The following is a 17566-nucleotide window of genomic DNA, read 5'->3' as shown; positions in this document are numbered from 1 at the left end:
GTTGCCCGTTTCGGGGTACCGGCGGACATCTCTTCTGACTGCGGGCCACAATTTTCCTCGGATCTTTGGAACGCTGTGGCTCAGGGGCTCGGTACCAAACTTCAGCGCACCACCGCCTATCATCCACAGGCAAACGGCCTTTGCGAGCGATTCCACAGGTCGCTTAAAGCCTCTCTTCGGGTCAGTCTTCAAGGCGCAGGATGGGTGGACAGACTCCCATGGGTCCTGTTGGGTCTCCGTACGGCACCCAAAGATGATCTACAATCGTCTTCGGCTGAACTCGTCTATGGCCAGCCGCTCCGTGTGCCAGGAGATTTCTTCCCTTCTCCCACAGAGCCATGGTTCGCCTCCCGGCAACTCGTTCGCCACCAAGAAGCGGCCAGGTGCTTTGCCCCGATACCTATGTCCAATCACGGTTTGCAGACCTCCTACGTGCCACCGGGACTGAAGAATGCGGAGTATGTCTTCATCCGCCACGACGCTCACCAGGATCTACTCAAGTCCCCTTACACTGGTCCTTTCCGCGTCATCGAACCAGGAGACAAATCCTTTTCGGTCGACGTCGGAGGGAAGTCGGATCACATCTCGGTGGACCGCTTGAAGCCGGCTCACCTGGACCTGGACCACCCTGTCGTAGTCGCTCAACCATCCAAACGTGGCCGACCGCCCATTGCCGCCGCACCAGATCAACCAAAGCCGCCTGACAGCTCGACCACGCTCGCCGCGCCTGCTCAGCCGCAACCGACTGCCAACTTGACCACCGGTCGTCAACTTCCTCTACCAGGGTATCGAAGTCGATCGGACAGGCTCATCAGGCCTCCTCCTCGCCTCACCTTTTCTGTTAAAGACAATTCTGGGGGGGCGCATGTGGCGGAGCCACCAAAGGACTCAGAGCGGTTGTACATAATTCCTTTAACAGCAATGTAGTTACTGTCTGTGCCTGTACCTTTAATTACACTGTACCTTTAATGACTGTACAATGCCTAGTTACCTTTACAGCACGGATTCAACATGATGACGTCATGCCGTTAGTCACGTGACGCCCCAATGGCGGGAAGAACGTGATGACGTCATGACGTCAGTCTTCTGACCAGAGGATCAGTCCTCGTGGAGCTCTCAAGGAGAGTAGACCTGTTATTGATGTGTTCTTGCAGTTTCCAGTTTAAACTCATTTGGTTTCATTAAAGTTCATTAATTTAATTACCTGAGTCGAACTCAGTCTTTTTGATAGGAACCTCTGTTCCTACAACGTTCCCATTCATTGCAGCCCCCATAGTATCTGGGCAATCAAAGTTATGAAGGTCAAAAAGCAAAGTACCTGCAAAGTTATGGTCAGAAGCCAAAACTACCTCAGACAGCGTTCACTCAATGCAGAAGCCTCTCTTTCTCTCTTTGTCTCTCTCCAAATCTCTCTCTCTCTCTCAGAATGAGAGGTGCAAAAATGGCTACCACACAAAAGCCAGGAAGAGGCCCCCTTTAAATAGCGCCCCCCGCAGCCCCACAGCGACTGGGAAGCGTTCCAGTCAACCTGTCGTTGGTAGCGCCAGGCGGAAAGGAGGGGGGCGCCACTGAATTTCCGGTCCGGGGCACCCCAAGGGCGTTGCACTCTTGAATGACGTCAAGATCTGCGTGCGCAGGAGATCGGGCGGTATTGTTTAGCGCCACCGCAAAATGTCCGGTCAATTTCGCGAGAGGCGCAGATATCGCCGTGCCCGGGCGCTAGTTGGTTTGCGCCCCACTTAGTGCCCTCTTAAGGCGCTAACGGGTGGCGCTACCAACTGAATTTTTCCCCCCATGAAAACTAGTCTATGCTTTTGATTTCATAAGAACATGTGAAAATTTGACCATCTGTAACTTACCTATCAACACATTGGAAGGAGCTCTCTTGGCCCAGTTATCCCCTTCTAACTAGACATTGAGATTTGAACCAAGAAAGAGAGTTTGCCAGTTAAATTTAAGATATAAAAACGGGCCATCTCTTTGTTTTGCAGTCAGTTGGCTAGCAGAAGTCTGATGTTATATAGAAACATATGAAAAGAAGGAGGCCATTCAGCCCCTCAAGCTATTCCGTCAGTCAATCCGATCATGGCTGGTCTATACTTCAACTCCATCTACCTGCCTTAGCTCCATATCCCTCGATACCCTTACCCAACAAAAATCCATCAATTTTTGCTCCAATTGACCCCCCTCCACATCCATAGACTTTTGGGGGAGCGAGTTCCAGATTTCTCATTTTAAGATTGGGTCCTCTTGTTCTGGATTTCCCCAACCAGAGGAAATAGTTTCTCTGTACCTGCCTTAATGAATCCCTATCATTTTAAACACCTCACTCCGCTGACCCCTCAACCTTCTAAACGGAAGGGAATAACAAGCCAAGTTTATGCAACCTGTCCTGACAATTTAACCCTTTAAGCCCCGGTATCAGTTGGCCTAATGCAGGCGGGGAGCCAGCTCCTTCGATCAACAGTAGATTGGAAAGAGTCAGCCTTGGACACCTGTCAGCGGAAACCAGCCATTGCCTCACTGTCCACAGCCAGTTCAGGCAGAGTCAACCCAGGGCAGTGAGGCAAGGGCAGAGTGCTTAAGAGATGAACACGTAAGACTAGCGGAGGTTTTGTGTTCAACCTGTAAACTGGTATCACCATGGTATTTAAACTCCTGCCTCAGAGTGTATGTGAGGCAACAATTGTGAATGGGAGCACAACAGCTAGTTAACAGCTAGGAAAGGAAGAAGATTAACTAGAGATAGTTAGAGATGATGAAGCACTGCAACCTTTCAGAACAGAGCCAACTAGTGGACCGAGAAATCGATCTACCAAAGGATTGGGTGATAAATGAACTACATAGAAACATAGAAGATAGGAGCAGGAGTAGGCCATTCGGCCCTTCGAGCCTGCTCCGCCATTCAACGAGATCATGGCTGATCATCCAAACCCTAGCACCCGGTCCCTACACCGACAGCCATCCCACCCAAGCCCTATCCCCGTAACCCCGCGTATTTAATCCCCCCTAACACTAAGGGTCAAATTTTTATCATGGCTAATCAACCTAACCCACACATCTTTGGACTGTGGGAGGAAACCGGAGCACCCGGAGAAAACCCACGCAAACACGGGGAGAATGTGCAAACTCCACACAGACAGTCACCCGAGGCCGGATTTGAACCCGGGTCCCTGGCGCTGTGAGGCAACAGTGCTAACCACTATGCCACCGTGCTGCCCACTAAGCCCTCGGTCAGTTTAATAACCTCCGTCTAAAAGCCTAATACAATCGCCGGCTGTGAACTAAATGTGTGACGATGCTGACTGTAAACTCAATGTTAATCAAAGGACAGCTATAAGTAAATGGTTAATTATTGGACCGCTGCAAACTCAAGGCCTAATCAAAAGCTCCACTGTAACTAAACGTTTACCTAAATGCTGCTGTGAACGGATGGTCTAACTAGCTGTGGTAATACTGAAGCTTTATTGTATGTCAATATTAGTGTGTTAAAGTAAATGTATTAAACGGTAGCGATACAATCTCTGACTTAGTCTTTTATCACTCTGGTAAGGGGAATTAGCTCACTTTGCTTGGGTTGTACGGCATTTCCACATTCATTGGCTCAGGACGTCAGTATTAATTTCATCTGGTCTAGGATGTAAGGCGGTTCGGAGCAAACTGAAGTGGCAAATTATAAATCCCAGACACATATAGTAGAAATCCGATCTAGTCTGTATGTCCATGCGATGAGATACAAAAGGACATAAATTCAGCGTTGTTGTGCTATTTCACAGTCATAAATGGGCGCAGCGGTGATGGATTTAGCAGTGCGGCCTGCCCCCGATCTGCCTGCCCTTTCGGGCCACTGCTAAATTCATCTGGGCCTTTTCTTAGGCAGCCCTGGTGGCCGCCTTAAACAGGCGTTAGGTCCCCTTGAATATGTTAACAAGGCGTCTAATACTTGCTCAAGGACCCTTTGGATAAATGCATCAGCACTGAGCGGAGCAGGCACCGTGTTTATGTGTGTGTGTGTCTGTTGGTGTTAGTATCTGTGTGTGTGCGTTTCTGTGTATGTGTGTATCTATGAATGATTGTGTGTGTATGTCTGTGCGAATCATAGAAATTTATGGCACAGAAGGAGGCTGTTGTGTCTGTACCTTTCTACAGACACAACAGGACCCACCTCTAAAGCAGTTTTGTGTCACTTGGGCTTTGCATTGGGTGTTGTATAACTCTAACCCGGTGGAACGCTACTTCTACAAAAACTAGTTTTTTAAAATCTAGTTCTGGCTTGGTCCCTTCAAATCCAGTGACAGTACTTTAGAAATTTAAGAACCAGCTGCAGCCAGAATCTTGTCCCAAGCCTATCTCCATACTAATATTACAAGCTTTATTCCACTACCTGAACTTTTGCCCTCCGGCCAGGCCCGTAAAAAGATCACCAATGAGGGGAAGAGGGTACTGTTCCGCAGATAGCACCGGGTGTGTGTATCTGTGTGTGTATCTATGTATGATTGTGTGTGTGTGTCTGTGTGTGTATTTATGTATGACTGTGTGTGTTTGTCTGTGTGTATGTATGTCTGCGTGTGTGTCTGTGTGTGTGTATGTCTGCATGTGTGTCTGTGTGTATCTATGTATGGCTGTGTGTGTTTATCTGTGTGTGTATCTATGTATGACTGTGTGTGTGTGTGTGTCTGTGTGTATCTATGTATGACAGTGTGTGTGTGTCTGTGTGTATCTATGTATTGTTGTGTATGTGCCTTTAAGAGAAGAACTGATTCTATACTGCAGTACCGGCAGTGACCACCCCTGTACATAAAGCCATAGCAGGCTTCTGTATTTCAGTCTTGAATTACTCCCTGTTCAGTAAATACCTGTTTTATTGTTCTCCTGCAGTCTGAGTATTATTGATCCTCGGACACTACACTGGCGACGGGCAGGTTTGAACTCACCTGCAGTACTGCATCACCTCACGGGGATCTTTTCCCTGAAGAGAAGCTTCTTGGAGGTCGAAGTCAGAACGGCGGGCGTCGACCGCGGGCAACCGCCCAGGAATCCATCAGAGAGTTGCAGGGGAGGCTGTGGAGAGCTGGGCTTGGCTCCCCAGTCAAGGTGTTCCAGCAAATCGTGCTGGTAGCAGGTAGTGCGCTGACCCTTCCGGACTGCGGCGGGCTCAAGCTCGATCGAGCGGCTCTGCAAAGGGGCCGTGCAGCGTTGTCGGGAGGAAAAGAGAGAGAGAGAGGGTGGAGCACACAGGGCGCGGTCGGTGCTCAAGAACCGGGCAGCGTAGCAAAAATAAAACAAGGGGAAGGAAAAGTGAGACGCGCCGAAGCCGCGGGTCACCGCCATTACCCTGCAGAATGCTAGGAGCAGCGTGGCAGCAAGGGGAAGAAGGAAAAGTGCGGGAGGCGCCATTTTATTCCATTGGGGAAGAAGGAAAAGCACGGGAGGTGCCATTTTAATCCATTGGTGAAGAAGAAAAGCGCGGGAGGCGCCATTTTAAATCACCCAAGATGCCGAAAAGTGGCAGTATCACTGCTTTCGACAACGAGGTAGAAGACTGGACCACGTATGTGGAAAGAATTCAAGTGTACTGCGAGGCAAATGAGGTGGCCGATGGAAAGAAGGCGTCGGTATTATTAAATTTGATGGGCGCGAGAACGTACGGCCTATTGCGGAATTTAATTACCCCAGCTAAACCAACGGAGAAAAGTTTTGAGGAGATTGTTAATATCTTACAGGAACACCTAAACCCTACACCGCTGCTGATAGCAGAAAGATTCAAGTTCCATAAAAGAAACCAGCACAAAGATGAGAGCAATGCTAACTATCTTACGGAACTACGCAAGTTATCGAAGCACTGCCAGTTCGGAGCAGGACTAGCAGACACCTTGTGGGATAAGTTTGTCTGCGGGCTCCAGAGTGAAGGAACCCAGAAACGACTACTTTCGGAAAAGGACCTGACGCTAGAACAGGCTTTCAGCGTGGCAATTTCCTACGAAGCAGCAGCACGGGGAGCTGCGGAAATACAAAAGAAACCACAGGAATACAGCGCTAATGAAATGGCGTACGGAGCAGAAAAGTGCTATCGCTGCGGCAGAACAACCCATGATCAGAAGGATTGCTGGGTTAAGGACAAAGTATGCAGGCAATGTGGGAAAATGGGACACATAGCAAGAGTCTGCAGGTCGGGAAAGAAAACCAACACTACAAGAACTACTAAGGGAAAGTAAAGAAATTGACAGACAGTAGTTCAGAAGATCAGGAGAGTGATAAGGACTCCGGGAGCAGGAGACTAAGTTGTCTAAAGTTACACAACGTGATCGCAAAGGAGGATCACCGAACCATTTGGGTCACCCTCATGATAGCAGGGTCCCCAGTAAAGATGGAATTGGACACAGGATCAGCCCTAACTGTCATGAATCGACGAGACTATGAGCGGCTATTCTCACACATACCCTTGAAGGACACGTCCATTGTATTGAAGACATACACGGGGCAAAAAGTCTACCCCAGAGGAAAAATAAGGGTGCCAGTTGAATACAACGGCAAGGAAACACAGAAACTGTATCTATATATATTACCAGATGGAGGACCACCATTATTGGGACGTGAATGGATCCGAAAAATACAATTGGATTGGCATTCCATTCAGGCGCTAACTGTGACTGATAAAAAGGATGATGACGTCACACCTGGACGACTGTCAAAAATTCTAACTGACGCAAAAGAGGTGTTCCAACAAGGACTTGGAACTCTAAAAGGAGTAACGGCAACGATAAAAATCGAAGATAACGCAAACCCAAATTTTTTTAAGGCCAGACCGGTACCTTACGCGATCCGCCCAGCCATTGAAGCAGAGCTGGAGAGTCTGGAGCATTCGGGTGTGCTGTCCAAGGTGGACTGGAGCGAGTGGGCCACACCCATCGTTCCTGTAATGAAGAAATCATTGAGCAGCACGCCTGGGGAACCGAAGAAGGTTCGCATCTGTGGGGACTTCAAGGTAACTGTGAACCCAGTCCTGAACACAGTACAATATCCACTTCCACGGATAGAAGATATTTTCACCTCACTATCTGGAGGGAAACGCTTTACAAAGATTGACCTGACCCAAGCGTATCTACAAATGGAGGTGGAAGAAGCATCTAGGAAATACCTCACGATAAACACTCACAAAGGCCTTTACCAGTACAATCGACTGGTATTCGGGGTAGCATCAGCCCCGGCTATTTGGCAGAGGGTGATGGAACAAGTCCTGCAAGGGATCCCGGGGACCCAGTGTTATTTGGACAACATCCTGGTTACGGGCGAAAATGACAGTGAACACCTTGCCAACCTGGAGCAGGTGCTCATGAGATTACAGGAATATGGGTTATGAGCCAACCGCCCCAAATGCGAGTTCTTCAGGAGACAAATCTCGTATTGTGGCCACATGATTGATGAGGAAGGGTTGCATAAGTCGTCGGACAAGATTGAGGCTGTAGTCAAGGCTCCAGCACCGGAAAATGTGTCGCAACTGAGGTCGTTCCTCGGGCTGGTGATCTACTATCATAAGTTCTTGACGAATTTATCTACAATTCTGCACCCACTGAACGCCCTACTGCAAACTGGAGTAACATGGAAATGGAGTGATGAGTGTAAGCGTGCCTTTCAGGAATGTAAATGCCTAATCATTTCAAAAGAAGTATTGGCCCACTACAATCCAACACTACCGATTCGGTTAGCATGTGATGCGTCTCCCTACGGCATCAGAGCGGTGCTGTCACACAAATTCCCTGATGGTTCAGAGAGGCCAATAGCCTTTGCGTCGCACTCGTTAACCTCAGCCGAGCGTAACTACACCCAGATTGACAGGGAGACCCTCAGCCTGGTGTGGGGGGTGAAGGAGTTCAATCACTATCTGCACGGGCAGAAATTCACCCTACTGACTGATCATCAGCCCCTGGTCTCCATTTTTAACCCAAAGAAGGGCGTTCCGGTGATGACGGCGCAACGGCTGCAAAGATGGTCACTTTTTCTAGGGGCACATCAGTACGACATAGAGTACAAGGGTACAAAACAGCATGGAAACACTGATGGGCTGTCGTGCCTACCGTTGCCTACGGTAGAGGAAGCACCTGCAGTGGACCCTGTTGAGATATTCCATGCGACCATAGTCGAATGTCTACCTGTTACAAACTCAAGTATAGAGAAGGAACCCGAAATGACCCGACACTCTCTCGGGTCTATGATTTGACGGTGAAGGGATGGCCAGCACATGGCGACTCACTGTTGCCAGTATTCTCGCCAAGGAAAGAACAGCTGTCAGTGTGCCGGGGGACCTTGATGTGTGGATCCTGAGTGGTAATTCCACCCAAGTTGAGAGATAGAGTGCTCAATGAGCTTCATGAGGGTCATCTGGGAGGGGTAAAAATGAAGAGCCTAGCCAGGGCGTTTGTGTGGTGGCCGGGAATCGATAAAGAAATTGAGGATATGACCAAGAGATGCACAGGATGCCAGAAGGTCCAAAACGCTCCACCACAGGCCCCGCTACATCCATGGGAGTGGCCCTCATCTCCATGGCAATGGGTACACATTGATTTTGCTGGTCCATTTATGGACTCAATGTTCCTAATCACTGTGGACGCCCATTCGAAATGGCCAGAGGTCATCAAAATGTCCTCCACCACCACGGAGAAAACTATTGCAGTCCTACGGACCATCTTTGCCAGGAATGGCTTGCCAGAACAGATTTGCTCCGACAATGGGCCACAGTTTGTGTCAGAGGATTTCCGGAGGTTTCTGAGGAATAATGGGGTGAAGCATTACACATCTGCCCCATATCATCCAGCCACAAATGGATTGGCTGAGAGGTTTGTTCAGACATTTAAAAAGGCAATAAAGGCAATGCATAATGACAACATACCACTACAGCACAAGGTGGATAATTTCTTGTTTGCTTACCGGAATGCAACACATGCAGTCACCAACCAAGCTCCAGCCATAATGTTCTTCAACCGAAGGCTAAGATGTCGCCTGGATTTGCTCAAACCAAACATAAGACGAGATGTTGAGGATAAGCAATTCCAGCACATAAATGAGAAGCCAACCAGGAGCTTCAAGATAGGGCAACCAGTCTTGGCCCGCGACTACCGAACAGAAAAATGGCAGCCAGGAACGGTATGCACACAGCAGGGACCACTAATGTACACAGTGGACGTTGGAGAGAGCATCGTGAGACGCCATGCTGACCAGATTCTAGAGTCACAGGAACAAGCCAAACCCATACCATGAGCAGGTGCACCTGGTAATCAACCCGAAGTACAGATTGCGTCTACCTCAGAAGCAGTGGTATTGGAAGCTGACGAGCCAACCAATGACAATGAGCCAGAATCAACTCTGCCGCAAGAACAGGATACTCGAGAAAGGCGCTATCCAGTCAGGATCAGGAAGCCTCCTCAAAGACTGAACTTAAAATGATTATTTCAGTTGATGTATATAGTACAGAGAAAATTGTAATTGTAATTAGTTATTATTTAGTTGTTAAATGAATGTTATGTACTGTTTATCTAAAAGGGGAGGAATTGTTTTGTATGTGCCTTTAAGAGAAGAACTGATTCTATACTGCAGTACTGGCAGTGACCACCCCTGTATATAAAGCCATAGCAGGCCTCTGTATTTCAGTCTTGAATTATTCCCTGTTCAGTAAATACCTGTTATATTGTTCTCCTGCAGTCTGAGTATTATTGATCCTCGGACACTACATGTATGACTGTGTGTGTGTGTCTGTGCGTGTATCTATGTATGACTGTGTGTGTGTCTGTGTTTATATCTATGTATGACTGTGTGTGTGTCTGTGTGTATCTATGTATGACTGTGTGTGTCTGTGTGTGTATCTATGTATGACTGTGTGTGTGTCTGTGCGTGTGTCTGTACCTGTACGTTATCTGTGTAACAGCTGCAGTTGCTGATTATTCCCAACTCTTCCTAGCCTGTCGTCACTGTACTGATTTATTCTCTCTTTCAGACAGTTGAGCTGACAAGCAGTAGGTCGAGAGCCATACACAGGGCAGTGAGCTCCAGAAAACATGAGTTTGAAACGTTGGGAACAGGGTGAGGCTTCAGCCCTTCCTTCAGTGTGGAGCGGGATAGATGAAAGCCTCTGACAAAGCCAGCTGCCTTTATGATAATGAGCTAGATTCAGCACATGGAGATCAAAGCGCCGACCTCTCTGGAGCAGCAGGGCCTGATGCCTTTGATCAAACCCCAAGAAGTTCCTAATCCCTGAGCTCACTCTCTAAAGCAGTGCTTGAAGTTAATTTAACAAGACAAGCTGTGGTAGATTAAGGAAACTGGTAGGAGCACTTGGAAGGCTGGTGCTTGAGAGACTGGTCACACTTCAGCTGATGTGCCTGTTACACATTGCAGGTCTTCCCTAGGTACTCTCTTGGGCTCAGCCTCACTGTGTCCTCCCATAAGTAGATCAATCAAATCAACTTTTTATTGTCATTGTTAGTGCACAAGTGCAGTACAACAAAATGTAAGCTTGCGGCGCCCGAGAGTGTACATTTAGATTAAGACATTTAAACATTCAACATACATTTGGCTTGTAATACATTAACATAAACATAACCATAATAAAGTGCATTGGCAGATGTGCAGGCTTTAGAGTTTATTTGTGGAGTTCAGTAGGATGACAGCCCTGGGAAGGAAGCTGTTCCTAAATCTGGTCGTACGGGTGCGAATGCATCTGTAGCGCCTCCCAGATGGCAGGAGGGCGAACAGACTGTGGCTGGGGTGGGTAGGGTTTTTGATGATGGACCGTGACCTCCGTAAACAGCGTTTCTGGTATATGTGCTCTATGGTCGGTAGCCGGGTGCCGGTAATGCGTTGGGCAGTTTTGACTACCCGCTGCAGGGCTTTCCGGTCATAGTAGCTACAGCTGCCATACCATACTGTGATACAGTTTGTCAGGATGCTCTCTATTGTGCAGCGGTAAAAGTTAGAGAGGATCAGGGGTGACAGGTTACATCCCTTCAGCCTCCTTAGGAAATATAGGCGCTGCTGGGCCTTCTTCACCAGAGAGGAGGTGTTGAGGGAGCGCCACTGCCCAATATTGCGTCACACGATAGCATGACCTGGGGGAGTGGGGTCATAACAATTAAACTCCTCGTTATGTGACCCAGATAATCTCACACATGCCCTCATGTTCATTTACCTCATTAACCAGAAAATGGACTGATAAACTCTTTAGGGTGTGAAAGGTAAGAATCAACCGAGACTGAACCACTTTAAAATGGTTTTAAACACTCTAAATAATTTGATTGACTGTATTCCAGAGAAGGAGGCCATATAACCATATCCGGGGAGTGCAACTCGAAACTCAGAGTGAGCAGTTCCTGTGTTTCGGAAGACGAGGGGTTAATTTTTTGTCAGCGACTTCTTCTTTGATTCTTGTGGTCTCCTAAAAATCATTGTAAACCTGTGTTTTTATATCTGTCTGCTGCTGGGCAGAGTAGTCATAAATGGACATTGCTTTTCTTTCATTTCCCACAGTTCAGCAAAGCAGCTGTCCTTTGTTATTCTCTGCTAATCTGTTGCTGTCCTTGAAAGGTGCAGCAAGCTAGTCTGCCACACATACTTTCTCAAGGCAGCTTGGTGCAATAACAAGATCCATGATACCTTTGGAATTTGGTCAAATTTAACAATAGTCCGAGCATGCTTTCTGATTTAGGTCCAGTTCCCATAGTCATAGAAACATAGAAACATAGAAGATAGGAGCAGGAGTAGGCCATTCGGCCCCTCGAGCCTGCTCTGCCATTCAATGAGATCATGGCTGATCATACAAATTCAGTACCCTGTCCCTGCTTTCTCCCCATATCCCTTGATCCCTTTAGCCTTAAGAAATATATCCAGCTCCTTCTTGAATATATTTAATGAACTGGCCTCCACCGCCCTCTGTGGCAGAGAATTCCACAGGTTCACCACTCTCTGGGTGAAGAAATTCCTCCTCATCTCAGTCCTAAATGGCTTACCCCTTATCCTTAGACTGTGACCCCTGGTTCTGGACTCCCCGGCCATCGGGTACATCCTTCCTGCATCTAGTCTGTCCAGGCCTGACAGAATTTTATAGGTTTCGATGAGATCCCCTCTCAATCTTCTAAACTCCAGTGAGTATAAGCCCAATCAACACAATCTCTCCTCATACGTCATTCCTGCCATCCCAGGTATCAGCCTGGTGAATCTTCGCTGCACTCCTTCCATGGCAAGAACATCCTTCCTCAGATAAGGTGACCAAAACTGCACACAATACTCAAGGTGTGGTCTCACCAAGGCCCTGTACAACTGCAGCAAGACATCCTTGCTCCTGTACTCGAACCCTCCTGCTACGAAGGCCAACATACCATTTGCCTTCTTAACCGCCTGCTGCACCTGCATGCTTACCTTCAGCGACTGGTGCACAAGAACACCCAGGTCTCTTTGCACTGCCCCTTCTCCCAATCTATTGCCATTCAAATAATAATCTGAATTTGCTCCATTGGTGTTTCGATATTATTGATCCTTTCCTTGGTAGGCTATGGATCCCAAATTAGTTAATTTTGTCTCGATTGTATTGACTGTATGTGAGTTATCCTTCAGTTACTCTTCATGCTTTAACCAAATTATGCTTTTTTGCCATGTATTCACCCTGCCAATCCGAGGCTTCTTGTCCATTCCGTTATCCATCTCACGGTTCCCGGGCATGCGTCGCCCTGACAGTTCCCACTCCATAGACCTTACTTTGTCATCCTTAAGAGCAGGCACCAAAAAGTCCCAAATCCTTTACTAGTGAGATGTGGCCCATTGTAAGCCAAAGTGCCTATTTACTTTACATATAACGTGTGGCCAAAGTTAATAACATTTACAGAGAAAATTTCATCCATTTCATAACACTCATTGTAAATTAAAAATATTAAAGCATGCCACTCTATCCCTTTTCTGACTATTTATTTCTCTGAAATCAATGGAATGAGAATCATGTGGGTTCTATAACGGGCGGGCGATCCCCTCCACCAGATTACCACCCAGGCAGTGAAGACAAAGATTACCCCCATGCATGAATGTCTTAAATGAATTTCCATTGTCTCAAGTTGGTGTGGTATGTGGTACTTTGGACAGATGGCTTCCAATCCACATTCCCAGAAATTATATACTGTGAGGTAAACTTGACTAAATCTTAACATAAATGACCTGAAACTTTTCTTATGTCAGGCAGGCATTAATCCTGAAATGTGACAGTGTCTTTTTATTAAACCTAATACAGGGGACTGATACCACCATTCCAATCGAGTTTAACCATACTTGGAGTGCAGTTCCACAGTGCATTGGCAAGGGTGCAGAGAAGGGCAAGTGAATTGATCCCAGTGTAGACGGGCCTCAAAGACATCATAGGCAGTCAGCGCACAGCTGAATGTTAGGTTGGATGAGTTAAGGCACTAGAGGGCTGAGCTTGAATTGGGGTCTTTTTCCATCCTTGACTGTTCTTAGAAGGGAGGAGGTTAGTAGCATGAGGAAGTTAGAGGAAGGTTTCTAGTTGGAGTGAGGGAGTGAGTTAGTAGCACTGGGTGTTGATTGGTGCCATCAGGGAGTGGCAAAACATTCCATGGCAACTTTGGTCTGTCATTCTGGTCCTCTCCTGATTTATCAACCCCTGCTGGAATAAACTTCCAATGGGTGGAAAAGTGTGATTTCCTGCTACGTGCTCCTGCCGGGTGAGGCTCCCTGCTGGACGCACACTTTCAGAAAGTCACCCATTGTTGTGTAACAATTAGGTCAATGCCACAAAGGATGTTCCTGGCAACCTGGTGCCACCTCATTGAGACCATGCAAAGCACACTGGCAACCTTTCAGCTCTTTCACACTTGCACCATCCATGCCCATTTTGATGCAGGGCAGCCTTTGTTGGCAGCACTGAAATTCACTTCTAATGTTGCATGTAAATCTTGGAAGGAAACGCACTGCCACCAGAAGCTACTTGCATGCTGCATGTTCAGGCACTGGCATGAGGTGTCAGTGAGGTTGGGTACTAGTGGGGAATACTTTTTTTTTGCTCTTCCAAATTATAACATTTGTACGTTTTGTATCAATTCACAAGAAAATGTGACAGACAACAGGCAGGCCAGAAGGTGCCTCACAACTTCCACCATTTAATCTAACATTGGGAGATCACCCTACAAACCATTAGCCTGGAGGCCAAAGAAGGAGAGTAGGATGGAAAGACCATAGACTTTCACAAATATTATGACTAGTACCATCCTTTTCTTATTCTTCTTCCTCCCCCAACACACAGGCACACATTTGTGTTTCACCATGTCACTGCTAGAAGGGACTCTTTGTTGCCATCATACTGACAGGCCAGGTCCCAGTGCCAGCAAACACGCCAACACATGATTCCACCTGGTTCACACACCAGCACAGCCATATCCACCCTCAGGATTTATGGAGATAGGTTGAGGAATGGAAGCGAGGGAGGGAGGAAGGAAGGAATGTCGGAAGGAAGGAAAGAAAGAAAGGTGAGAGGGAGGGAAGAGGGAAGGAAGGAAGGAATGAAGGAAGGAAGGGAGGAAGGAAGGAAAGTTGAGAGAGGGGGAAGAGTGAAGGAAGCAAGGAAGGAAGGAAGGAAGAGAGGGAGGGAAGAGGGAAGAAAGGAACTTTTGAAGCACTGCACACAAAGGAAGAGGAGCAAGGGGAGATACCAACAGAAGATTAAAAACTAACTGACCAGAGGACAGCTCAAGTTCTTCCTCAGCTGCTGATGACAGGGGTTGGCACTTCGTAGGGTTTGCATTTACAGCAAGGTAGCTATCTCAGTACAAATGCTCATGAAGTCCTTTGATAATGTCCAAAGTCATAAAATTTCCCACTTTTATTTCAGATTCCCAAGGGCCGATTTTGACTGGGAGCGTGAATCAGGGGTGCTGTGAGGCTGAAGGGGGCAGTGAACTGCCCAGCCCCCTCTCCACCCCCGCCCCCCCCCCCCGACCCAGAGCGTGAGGCCTGGTGGATATTAAACTCCCGGGCCTCATTTTACAGGCCCAGATTCTGACTCCCATCGCTGGCAGGAATGATGTCACCACTGGTGGCCGGGAGTCAAAATTGGTGGGTGAGGGGGGTCAGGCCACAGCTGAGGGCCCGCAGGAATGGTCCCCGGCGAGGTAAGTATAGATCAGAGGGCAGTCGGCAAATCTGCGATCGGGGGGGGGGAGGGGGAAGCCAGAGGTACCCTTGTGGGGCCAGTAGCAGCTCTCCTGCTTGTCCTGGCCGACAAGGGACCTTTAAATAAGAAATTAAAATCCCTTACGTGGGCCTGGACCCTTGCTGCCGGCAGCTTTTGGTGGAACTGGGGACGGAGACCATGCGGGCTGGAGTCGAGCCCACGGTTAAAATGGTGGTAGTGCGTCCCAATTGAAGTGATCGAGATCTGACTTCACAATTTACATTAGGCACCAGCTCCTCTGCACACGAGCGTGTCGGGAACACGGCGCCCGAACCCCCTCGGCCATTTCAATCTGCGTCGGGACATCACAAAGAACTTTCCAGCCAATGAAGTACTTTTGAAGTGTAGTCACTGTTGTAATATAAGTAACAGAGCAGCCAATCGGTGCGCAGCAAGCTCCCAAAAACAGCAGTGAGATAAATGACCAGGTAATCTGTTTTTAAATATTGACCAGGCCATCGCTTGACTCTTATGCCACAATTTTAACCTAAGCTTTAACGGAGCGTAGAGATGGGCATCTGACCCTGGCCCATCTCGCTCCCGTCACGCTGGCTAGGCTCAAACCGGGACTTTAATTCCCTCAGGCAACTGGGGAGGGACGGGCAATAAATGCTGCCTTGCCTGTGTTTCCCACACCTCAGGTACAAACGGGGTATCAATGAATGGCCAAAGGGTGACCCATGTTGAAGTTTAACAGGTGCTACTCAGTCTTTCAATGGTTACACATAAAAATTAAAATAATGTAAGTCGGCCAATAAATGACACAGATATGAGCATTAGTATGCTTCCTACATTAAACGCTTACTCCACTATCAATCGGCTGACAGGGACACTTGCTTTATCCAGGCATTGTTTCTGATAGGGCAAGTCAAATGGAGATGGCAGAATTTGCCATCCCATCATTTCCCTACATCTGCAGGTGCTCCCTGGGCCCATTCCCCCACTTCTAGCAGAATTATTTACTGATGTCAAAAGAGGCGAAGACCCACCGCAGCCAGATCCTGCCCCAGGATCCTCCAGCATCTACCCAGATACTCCTGCATCCATATCAGAGGCCATCTCTACCCTGTGCTCCTGTGAATTTTGTCTGAGTAATCTTATTGACGGGATCGCCTCAGACTCATTCTGGCACTTCCTAGGCCCAACCATCTTCAGCTGCTTCATCAATGAACTTCCCTCCATCATAAGGTCAGAAGTGGGGATGTTCGCTGATGATTGCACAGTGTTCAGTGCCATTCACAACTCCTCAGATAATGAAGCAGTCCATGCCCGCATGCAGCAAGACCTGGACGACATTCAGACTTAGGCTGATAAGTGGCAGGTAACATTCGTGCCACACAAGTGCCAGGCAATGACTATCTCCAACAAGCAATGACTATAACCACCACCCCTTGACATTCAACGGCATTAACATCGCCAAATCCCCCATCATCAACATCCTGGGGGTCACCATTGACCAGAAACTTAATTCGACCAGCCACGTAAATACTGTGGCAACAAGAGCAGGTCAGAGGCTGGGTTTTCTGTGGCGAGTGTCTCACCTCCCGACTCCCCAAAGCCTTTCCACCATCTACAAGGGACAAGTAAGGAATGTGATGGAATACTCTCCACTTGCCTGGATGAGTGCAGCTCCAACAACAGTCAAGAAACTCGACACCATCCAAGACAAAGCAGTCCGCTTGATTGGCACCCCATCCACCACCTTAAACATTCACTACCTCCACCGTGGCAGCAGTGTGTACTATCTACAAGATGCACTGGAGCAACTCGCCATGGCTTCTTCGACAACTCCCAAACCCGCTACCTCTTCCAACTAGAAGGACAAGGGCAGCAGATGCATGGGAACACCACCACCTCCAAATTCCCCTCCAAGCCATCCTGACTTGGAAATATATTGTCGTTTGTTCATCGTTGATGGTTCAAAATCCTGGAGCTCCCTCCCTAACAGCACTGTGGGAGTACCTTCACCACATGGGCTGCAGCGATTCAAGAAGGCAGCTCACCACCACCTTCTCAAGGGCAATTAGGAATGGGCAATAAATGCAGGCCTTGTCAGCGACCCCCACATCCCATGAACGAAAATTTAAAAAATTAACGGGAAGCAAGTGTCGCTGGCAAAGCCAGCATTTATTGCCCATCCCTAATTGCCCTTGAGAGTGTGGTGGTGAGCCGCCTTCTTGAACCGCTGCAGTCCGTGTGTGAAGGTACTCCCACAGTGCTGTTAGGGAGGGAGTTCCAGGATTTTGACCCAGCGATGATGAAGGAACGTTCTCTTCATTCCTACTGATGTAACGTGGCATGCCGGACCCCTCTCCGTCTCTGCTTCACTGAAGCCTCTGGTGCTTTCAA

Source organism: Somniosus microcephalus, chromosome 21, assembly GCF_052327205.1.
Source record: "Somniosus microcephalus isolate GS21.2 chromosome 21, FLI_Smic_1.0, whole genome shotgun sequence".
Classification (NCBI taxonomy): Eukaryota; Metazoa; Chordata; class Chondrichthyes; order Squaliformes; family Somniosidae; genus Somniosus; species Somniosus microcephalus.
This window is presented reverse-complemented; position numbering follows the sequence as displayed.